General features: G+C 60.9%; 1 long non-coding RNA gene across 2 annotated transcripts; it reads right to left on the bottom strand.

Annotated features, from left to right (window-relative positions):
• Positions 1-228: 228 nt before the first annotated feature.
• Positions 229-5,344, bottom strand: LOC143170536 (uncharacterized). Of its 2 annotated transcripts, none has more exons than XR_012997066.1 (4): positions 5,272-5,344; positions 4,597-4,748; positions 4,388-4,498; positions 229-343 (listed from the first exon to the last, which is right to left on the bottom strand). It is a non-coding gene; the product is annotated as an uncharacterized LOC143170536 (long non-coding RNA). The 2 variants fall into 2 exon arrangements; XR_012997065.1 differs by lacking the exon at positions 5,272-5,344 and adding an exon at positions 5,170-5,237 and having other exon boundaries at positions 4,597-4,787.
• Positions 5,345-10,077: the final 4,733 nt, after the last annotated feature.

Here is a 10,077-nt window from a genome sequence, read left to right as displayed (position 1 = left end):
ATCAGCATTCTCAGACAGGCATGCCCCAGCAGCACCATCCCCTGGGGCTGCAGCCCTTTTACACAGAGGGGCCATCACCATCAGCCTCACTGGCCCCACCTGGGGCTCCTCCAGCCCCAGCCCACAGCTGCAGCTATGGCTCCTTACACCCACTATGTAACCTGCTCCCCTGGACTCTCTGACAGCCCCTCACCAAGTACAAAGGACTACAAACACAGCCATGAGTGCAAAGGAGACAGCAAGTGTTTTATTCATTAATGTGTATAAGTCCTACGAGTGAGTCTGCTCCAGAGCTCGGTGCCTGTACACTCACCCTTCCCCTGGGACAACTCGGCAGTCATTACTGGAGCAGCAGGTACAGAGAACAAAAATACAGCGATGGGGAGCAGGATAGACGAACAGAAAGAGAAAAATAAAATGAGGGAGGAGGACTGAGGAGCAGAGAAAGAAAGGTACAGGGAAAAGGACAGTGAGATGGAGAAATCAATAAAAAAGAGATGAGGAGCCCTGCAGCGACGTGGCAGAAGAAAAACAGGGTCAGGGAGCAGGACAGAAGGAAAGAGAGAGAAAACGATGAGTGAGGAGCAGAACAGACGGATTGAGAGAGAAATTGAATGAGAGGAATAAGGAAGGAGCGGGGGAGAGAAAAAGACAGGGAACAAGCCAGAGGAATCGAGGGGAAAAAAGAGGGAGACCGATCAGGACAAAGAGATGGAGAAAGAAAAAAGTGCTGGGCTGCAGGATGGGAAAAAAGGCCAGGGAGCAGGACACAGGGGAATAACGGGGCAGCGAGCTGGACAGGGGGATATAGCGAGAAATGATGGGAGTGGTATGGAGGTGTATGGACAAAAAGTTAGGGGGAGGATGGAGGACAGAGAGAATAAGAGAAAAGGGACAGGGAGCAGGTCAGAGATGGAGAAAGAAACATTCCAGACAGAGAAAGAGGGACAGGCAAGACAACAGATAATTGGAGAAAGAAAGGAAAGGAAACAGCACAGAGGGTCACAGAGGAAAAGAGAGGGATGGCAGAAAGAGAAAAAGAAGACAAGGGAAAAGGACGGAGGAGCAGAGAGAAAAAGGTACAGGGAAAAGGACAGAGCTGGAGAAAACAAAGAAAGACTAGAGGCAGAGCAAAGGGAAAGATTGACAAGGACAGGGAGCAGGACAAAGGGATGGAGGAGGAAAAAAATCGTGATGGGCAGTGAATAGGACAGAGGAAGAGAAAGAAAAAGAGCAAGAAGAGCAAGAGAAGGAGAATGACAGAAGGATGTAGACAGAAAGACCAGGACACGTAAAAGGGGGGTGGGGGGTGGGGGGACACACATCAGAAGGGTAGAAAGAAAAAAGAGAGGGATGGGGAGCAAGACAGTGTGATAGGGAGGGAGGGAGGGAGGCAGTGGGATGCAAGGACACAGAAAAACGGAGGTACAGGGACGAGGAAAGAATGACAGAGAGAAAGGGGAGCATAGGGAGCAGGAGAGAGAGACAGAGAATGAAAAATGCAATGGGCAGAAGAACAGAAATACAGAGAATTAAAAAAATACTTCTAGGGAACAGGACAGAGGGATAGAGCAAGAGGAAAAAATCAACAGGGAGAAGGACAGGTAGCACACAGAAGGATAGACACAGGGAGTGAGAGGGAGGGAACACAGAGCAGGACAAAGGGATGAAGAGAGGAAAAAAATAGGGACAGGATGAAAAGCAGAGTAACCAAGAGAGGAAAAAAAACAGAAAGGGAACTGGACAGAGATGAGCGGCAGGACAGACAGATGGAGAAAGAAAAAACAGGGACAAGGTCAGGGACAGAGAGACAGAGAGGCAAAGAGAGGGATGGGGACCAGGACAGTGGGATATAAACAGGGAGGGACAGGGAGCGGGAGACAAGATTGCAGAGAGAGAGGTACAGGGAAATGGAAAGAATGACAGAGAAAAAGAGAGGAGTGGGGAGCAGGTGAGAGAGCTGGAGAAAGAAAAAGTACTGCTGGGGAGCAGGACAGGAGGATAGAGCTGAAAGCGATGATGCAGACAGCAAAAATTATGATAGGCAACAGGACAGAGGGATTGACAGATAAGTAAGGGACAGGGAGCAGGACAGAGGAATGGGAGGAAAAAATACCGGTGAGCAACAGGACAAATGGATGCAGAGGAAAAGAAAGAGGGAAAAGGAAGGAGGCGGGGAGAGAGAAAGAGGGGGATAGAGCGTGGGACACGGAGAGACCACAAGCAGGGCAAGGAACAGGACGGAGGGACTGGGGATGGGGGGGAGGGAGGGACAGATGCAGATTAAGACAAAGAGATGGAGAAGGAAAAAAAGAACCGATGACAGGCTGCTGGACAGAGGCGGAGGAAGAAAAATCAGGGCCAGAGTAGGGAAGAGAGAAAGGAAAAAAGGGACAGCTGGCTGGATGGGGTGATATAACTAGAAACAATGAGACAGGCAGTGGGACAGAGGGATAAAGGCAGAATAACCAGGGAGAGGAAGCAGGACAGATGGACAGCGAGAGGAAAAAAGGGGCAGGGAGCAGGAACCTGACTGAGAGGTGGAAGAAGATGCATTAGGGGCAGACGGATAGAGAGAGGGAAATAGAGGTTGGAGGAAGGACAGAGGGACAGAGAGAGAAAGAGAGCGACAGAACTCAGAGAGCAGGAGAAAGAAAAACCAGTGACAAGCAGCAGGCCAGAGGCAGGGGGGAAGGGGGAAGGAAGGACAGGAGGAAGGAGAGAGGGATACAGAAAACAAGTGCGGGACAGCGAGCAAGAAAATGGGATACAGAGAAAAAGAGAGGGATGGGGAGCAGGACACTGGGAGAGAGAGCAAGCGAGAGCAACACAGAGAATGACAGGCAGATGAAGCCAGAGGAAAAACAGGGACCGAAAGCAGGACAGAGAAATGGAAAAGGAAAATTAGGGATGGGGAGCAGGACAGAGGGATGGAGAGACAACAAGGGATGCAAGGATAATGACAGGGAGGGAGGGACAGGGAGCTGCACATAGGTATGGAGAAAGAAAGAAAGAAAGGGAGGGGGAGCACGGCAGAGAAATGAAGAAAGAAAATACAGTGATGGGGAGCAGAACAGAGGACTAGAAAGAGAAAAATAAGACAAGGGAGAAGACCGAGGAGCAGAGAGAGAAAGAAAGGTCAGAAGGAAAAGGTCAGAGAGGTAGAGAAATCAAGAAAAATAGGGACGAGGAGCCCTGCAGAGAGAGCGAGCAAGAAAATGTCGGGTCGGTGAGCAGGACAAAGGGATAGAGAGATTGTGGGGGCGGAGAGAGGAAGAAGGGTCAAAGACGGTGACAGGGTGCAGGACACAGAGAGAGAAAAAGGACAGGGAACAGGACAAAGGGATTGAGAAATAAAGAAAGTGTCAGATTTGTACAAAGAGACCAAGAAGGAAAAGAAAAAAAAACAAACCAGCAATGGGCTAGAGGACAGAGACAGAGGAAGAGAAAAAAGGGCCAGGAAGCAGGGGAGAGGAGGAGAGAAAGTAAAAAAGGGAGAGCCAGCTGGACAGGGAGGTATAGCAAGAAATGACTGGACAGGCAGCAGGACAGAGAAATAAAGACAGAAAAAACAAAGACAGGAAGCAGGACAGAGGAAAGAAGGGGCAGGGAGCAGGACAGAGTTGGAGAAAGAAGCATTGGGGCAGAAGGATAGAAAGAGAAAAAAGAAAGGCAGGAAGAAGGATGAGGGATGACGGGGGAAGAAGGATGGTGGATGATAGGGGAAGAAGAAGGACAAGGAACAGGACGCAGATTGTAAGAGAAAGACAGGGACAGGGAGCAAGACAAGGTGACACAGAGAAAGAAAAAAGGGACAAAGAGGCAGGACAAAGTGAAAGACAGGCAAAAATAAGAGGGAGCAGGACAGAGATGGAGGGGGAAAAAAACCAGCACTGGGCTGCAGGACAGAGATGGAGTGAGAAAAAACAGTGACAGGGAGCAGGACAGAGTGACAGAGAACCAAAAAACCAAAGAGGGAACAAGACAGAGAAATAAGGGGAAAGGCAAGGAGAAGGACAGAGAAACGGGGGGGGGGGGGGGGGAGGGGTAGGGAGCAGGACAGAGAGATGGAGCAAGAAAGGAAAAAAGGACAGGAGGCAGAACAAAGGGAAAGAGACAAGGACAGGGAGCAAGACAGATGGAAAAAACAGTGATGGGCTACAGGACAGAGACAGAGGATAGAAAAAAAGGAGGTGGAGCAGGACAAAAGCGCAGGGAGAAAAAGAAAAAGGAGCAGGACAACAGGAGAAAGAAAGGGAGAGAGGAAGAGGGAGCAGGACAGAAGAATAGGAAGAAGAGGAGAGGTACAGGGAAGCAAAAAAAAAAATCACAGCAGTATGGGAAAGACAGGGGGACAGGGGAGGGGCAAGGAGGGCCTGGGACTCACCACAGCTCTCGCTCTCAGCGCTGCCAGAAGAATTTGCCCGTTCAGATGCTTCTTGTCTCCTTCTCTCCTCCCTTCCTCCTCTGTAACTCCAGTCGCTTGGCTGTCCTCCACCTAAGAGAATACATGGGTGTCTGACAGCTCTTACGAGATGAGGCTTCCTGGACACGTAGCCTTGCTCGCTCGATGGCCTTTGATTTCTTCTTCTTTACCTTTCTCTGGCCTCTCCAGCTTCAGCTGCGGCAGCTCCTGTCCACAGCCAGTAAGAGCTCCACCTGTCCCTTTCCGCCCCCATGCCGCGAGGAGTGAGGCCGGGCAGAGACAACCCACGCAAGCCTGAGGCAGGTGCAGTCAAACGGCATCCCTAGGAGAGGAATGGAAAACTGCGTCCTCAGCACAGCCTCTGGGAGAGGGAAAGAAGAAGCAGTGCCTGTTATTACTGTACATCATCCCTGGCGAGACCCCCTGCTTCTGCAGGGGCTTCTGGAGACGCTGCTCTTTCCCCACACTGCTGCTAACAGCACCCACATTAAGGGAGAATCACGCACATTCGAGGGCCAGCTTGCAGCCTTCACTACAGGGCTTGGGGGTGGCCTGGGGATATGGGACAGACTTCAGTGGAGGTGCTGGAGCTGAGGGCAGCTGCACAGGGCGAGCAGGGCCTGGGGAGGCTCAGAGGGAGGTCTGGTGAGTTGGGGAGGCGCCCGGCGCCTGCACCTGCGGGGGTGTCCACCCCCTTCCCCTCTTCCCTTCTATCAATTCTCGGGTAAGTCCCTGGGGCTGACCTGACCCAGCTCGCCTGCAGTGGATCGGGAGCCTGACAACAGCAGGCGGATTAAAGCTTCCCGTCGCACCACCCTCGGGCAACCAGCGCGCAGGAGACACACCCGCATCTGCCGAAGGGACTCGCTCACCACACCGGTAGCCAGCGCGCCGCCATGCTGCTCCCGGGCAGAGCGCCTGGGCGGGACGCCGACGGCGTGCCGGAGGGGTCAGAGCCGGCGTGCGATCGCCGGGCTGCAGTACCGCATTTTGGGCAAGAGGGGGCAGCAGGGAAGGCGGCGGCGGCGCTCCTGGGCAGTGGAGGCACTGCAGTACCAGGCTTCGGCCACGAGGCGGCAGCAGCAGGGAGAACCCACCGGGCAGCGCGTGCTCGGGGGCGGCACCAGCGCTGCAGTTCCACGATTTGTGCACAAAGCGCCGGCCATCACTGCGCACATGGGGCGGCAGCGACGTTTTCTTAACGGAAGGCAGCAAGGAGCGTGGCAGCATCACCTCGCAGGCACCGCAACATCGCATTGCTGTTAGCGGCAGACGACAACGTGGAGCGCGGTGGCGCCTCCGCGCACGCGCAGCGCCTACCCGCAGTACCGCTCTTTGGTCGCCGGGCGGCAGCAGCGAGCGCGGTCCGGTGCGCGCCACCGCGCATGCGCGGCACCTGGGCTGCAGTACCGACTCTTGGTCGTTTGGGGGCAGTAGCGAGCGCGGCGTGGCGCCCCCACCGCGCATGCGCGTCGCTCCACCTGCAGTACCACGTTCCGGCCGCCCGGAGGCAGCAGCGAGCGCGGTCCGGTGCGCGCCACCGCGCATGCGCGGCACCTGGGCTGCAGTACCGACTCTTGGTCGTTTGGGGGCAGTAGCGAGCGCGGTCCGGTGCGCGCCACCGCGCATGCGCGGCACCTGGGCTGCAGTACCGGCTCCTGGTCGTTGGGGGCAGTAGCGAGCGCGGTCCGGTGCGCGCCACCGCGCATGCGCGGCACCTGGGCTGCAGTACCGGCTCCTGGTCGTTTGGGGGCAGTAGCGAGCGCGGCGTGGCGGCCCCACCGCGCATGCGCGTCGCTCCACCTGCAGTACCACGTTCCGGCCGCCCGGAGGCAGCAGCGAGCGCGGTCCGGTGCGCGCCACCGCGCATGCGCGGCACCTGGGCTGCAGTACCGACTCTTGGTCGTTTGGGGGCAGTAGCGAGCGCGGTCCGGTGCGCGCCACCGCGCATGCGCGGCACCTGGGCTGCAGTACCGGCTCCTGGTCGTTGGGGGCAGTAGCGAGCGCGGTCCGGTGCGCGCCACCGCGCATGCGCGGCACCTGGGCTGCAGTACCGGCTCCTGGTCGTTGGGGGCAGTAGCGAGCGCGGTCCGGTGCGCGCCACCGCGCATGCGCGGCACCTGGGCTGCAGTACCGGCTCCTGGTCGTTGGGGGCAGTAGCGAGCGCGGTCCGGTGCGCGCCACCGCGCATGCGCGGCACCTGGGCTGCAGTACCGGCTCCTGGTCGTTGGGGGCAGTAGCGAGCGCGGTCCGGTGCGCGCCACCGCGCATGCGCGGCACCTGGGCTGCAGTACCGGCTCCTGGTCGTTGGGGGCAGTAGCGAGCGCGGTCCGGTGCGCGCCACCGCGCATGCGCGGCACCTGGGCTGCAGTACCGGCTCCTGGTCGTTGGGGGCAGTAGCGAGCGCGGTCCGGTGCGCGCCACCGCGCATGCGCGGCACCTGGGCTGCAGTACCGACTCTTGGTCGTTTGGGGGCAGTAGCGAGCGCGGTCCGGTGCGCGCCACCGCGCATGCGCGGCACCTGGGCTGCAGTACCGGCTCCTGGTCGTTGGGGGCAGTAGCGAGCGCGGTCCGGTGCGCGCCACCGCGCATGCGCGGCACCTGGGCTGCAGTACCGACTCTTGGTCGTTGGGGGCAGTAGCGAGCGCGGCGTGGCGCCCCCACCGCGCATGCGCGTCGCTCCACCTGCAGTACCACGTTCCGGCCGCCCGGAGGCAGCAGCGAGCGCGGTCCGGTGCGCGCCACCGCGCATGCGCGGCACCTGGGCTGCAGTACCGGCTCCTGGTCGTTGGGGGCAGTAGCGAGCGCGGTCCGGTGCGCGCCACCGCGCATGCGCGGCACCTGGGCTGCAGTACCGACTCTTGGTCGTTTGGGGGCAGTAGCGAGCGCGGTCCGGTGCGCGCCACCGCGCATGCGCGGCACCTGGGCTGCAGTACCGGCTCCTGGTCGTTGGGGGCAGTAGCGAGCGCGGTCCGGTGCGCGCCACCGCGCATGCGCGGCACCTGGGCTGCAGTACCGGCTCCTGGTCGTTGGGGGCAGTAGCGAGCGCGGTCCGGTGCGCGCCACCGCGCATGCGCGGCACCTGGGCTGCAGTACCGGCTCCTGGTCGTTGGGGGCAGTAGCGAGCGCGGTCCGGTGCGCGCCACCGCGCATGCGCGGCACCTGGGCTGCAGTACCGGCTCCTGGTCGTTGGGGGCAGTAGCGAGCGCGGTCCGGTGCGCGCCACCGCGCATGCGCGGCACCTGGGCTGCAGTACCGGCTCTTGGTCGTTTGGGGGCAGTAGCGAGCGCGGTCCGGTGCGCGCCACCGCGCATGCGCGGCACCTGGGCTGCAGTACCGGCTCCTGGTCGTTGGGGGCAGTAGCGAGCGCGGTCCGGTGCGCGCCACCGCGCATGCGCGGCACCTGGGCTGCAGTACCGGCTCCTGGTCGTTGGGGGCAGTAGCGAGCGCGGTCCGGTGCGCGCCACCGCGCATGCGCGGCACCTGGGCTGCAGTACCGGCTCCTGGTCGTTGGGGGCAGTAGCGAGCGCGGTCCGGTGCGCGCCACCGCGCATGCGCGGCACCTGGGCTGCAGTACCGACTCTTGGTCGTTTGGGGGCAGTAGCGAGCGCGGTCCGGTGCGCGCCACCGCGCATGCGCGGCACCTGGGCTGCAGTACCGGCTCCTGGTCGTTGGGGGCAGTAGCGAGCGCGGTCCGGTGCGCGCCACCGCGCATGCGCGGCACCTGGGCTGCAGTACCGACTCTTGGTCGTTTGGGGGCAGTAGCGAGCGCGGCGTGGCGGCCCCACCGCGCATGCGCGTCGCTCCACCTGCAGTACCACGTTCCGGCCGCCCGGAGGCAGCAGCGAGCGCGGTCCGGTGCGCGCCACCGCGCATGCGCGGCACCTGGGCTGCAGTACCGGCTCCTGGTCGTTGGGGGCAGTAGCGAGCGCGGTCCGGTGCGCGCCACCGCGCATGCGCGGCACCTGGGCTGCAGTACCGGCTCCTGGTCGTCGGGGGCAGTAGCGAGCGCGGTCCGGTGCGCGCCACCGCGCATGCGCGGCACCTGGGCTGCAGTACCGGCTCCTGGTCGTTGGGGGCAGTAGCGAGCGCGGTCCGGTGCGCGCCACCGCGCATGCGCGGCACCTGGGCTGCAGTACCGGCTCTTGGTCGTTTGGGGGCAGTAGCGAGCGCGGTCCGGTGCGCGCCACCGCGCATGCGCGGCACCTGGGCTGCAGTACCGGCTCCTGATCGTTGGGGGCAGTAGCGAGCGCGGTCCGGTGCGCGCCACCGCGCATGCGCGGCACCTGGGCTGCAGTACCGGCTCCTGGTCGTTGGGGGCAGTAGCGAGCGCGGTCCGGTGCGCGCCACCGCGCATGCGCGGCACCTGGGCTGCAGTACCGGCTCCTGGTCGTTGGGGGCAGTAGCGAGCGCGGTCCGGTGCGCGCCACCGCGCATGCGCGGCACCTGGGCTGCAGTACCGGCTCCTGGTCGTTGGGGGCAGTAGCGAGCGCGGTCCGGTGCGCGCCACCGCGCATGCGCGGCACCTGGGCTGCAGTACCGACTCTTGGTCGTTTGGGGGCAGTAGCGAGCGCGGTCCGGTGCGCGCCACCGCGCATGCGCGGCACCTGGGCTGCAGTACCGGCTCCTGGTCGTTGGGGGCAGTAGCGAGCGCGGTCCGGTGCGCGCCACCGCGCATGCGCGGCACCTGGGCTGCAGTACCGGCTCCTGGTCGTTGGGGGCAGTAGCGAGCGCGGTCCGGTGCGCGCCACCGCGCATGCGCGGCACCTGGGCTGCAGTACCGGCTCCTGGTCGTTTGGGGGCAGTAGCGAGCGCGGCGTGGCGCCCCCACCGCGCATACGCGCCGCTCCACCTGCAGTACCACGTTCCGGCCGCCCGGAGGCAGCAGCGAGCGCGGTCCGGTGCGCGCCGCCGCGCATGCGCGGCACCTGGGCTGCAGCACCGACTCTTGGTCGTTTGGGGGCAGTAGCGAGCGCGGCGTGGCGCCCCCACCGCGCATACGCGCCGCTCCACCTGCAGTACCACGTTCCGGCCGCCCGGAGGCAGCAGCGAGCGCGGTCCGGTGCGCGCCGCCGCGCATGCGCGGCACCTGGGCTGCAGTACCGGCTCCTGGTCGTTGGGGGCAGTAGCGAGCGCGGTCCGGTGCGCGCCACCGCGCATGCGCGGCACCTGGGCTGCAGTACCGACTCTTGGTCGTTTGGGGGCAGTAGCGAGCGCGGTCCGGTGCGCGCCACCGCGCATGCGCGGCACCTGGGCTGCAGTACCGGCTCCTGGTCGTTGGGGGCAGTAGCGAGCGCGCGGCGTGGGGGGGTGGGGGGATTAGAAATTTTAAAAAATAGGGACAGCAAACTGAAGGGGATGGAGAAAGAAAGTTGAAAAAGCAAGGGCACTTAATGAAAGACAAGAAACAAAGCATAAATAGAGGAAAATAAAGACAGCAAATTGGATAAAAGTAGACAATTTTAAAAGCACTAGGGAGTAAGGAAATAAGAAATTAACAAATAGTAGCTGCAAACTAAAACAGATGTAGAAAGAAAATCTAAAAAGCTACAGCACTAAGGAAAGACAAGAAGTCATTTTAAGAAAGCCATAAAGGGAATAAAAGTAGGCATAGAAAGAACATTTAAAAAGCAATAGGCATTAGGGAAATA

Source organism: Aptenodytes patagonicus, chromosome 24, assembly GCF_965638725.1.
Source record: "Aptenodytes patagonicus chromosome 24, bAptPat1.pri.cur, whole genome shotgun sequence".
Lineage (NCBI taxonomy): Eukaryota > Metazoa > Chordata > Aves > Sphenisciformes > Spheniscidae > Aptenodytes > Aptenodytes patagonicus.
Note: the sequence above shows the minus strand (reverse complement) of the source record. Positions and strands in the feature narration are given on the sequence as shown.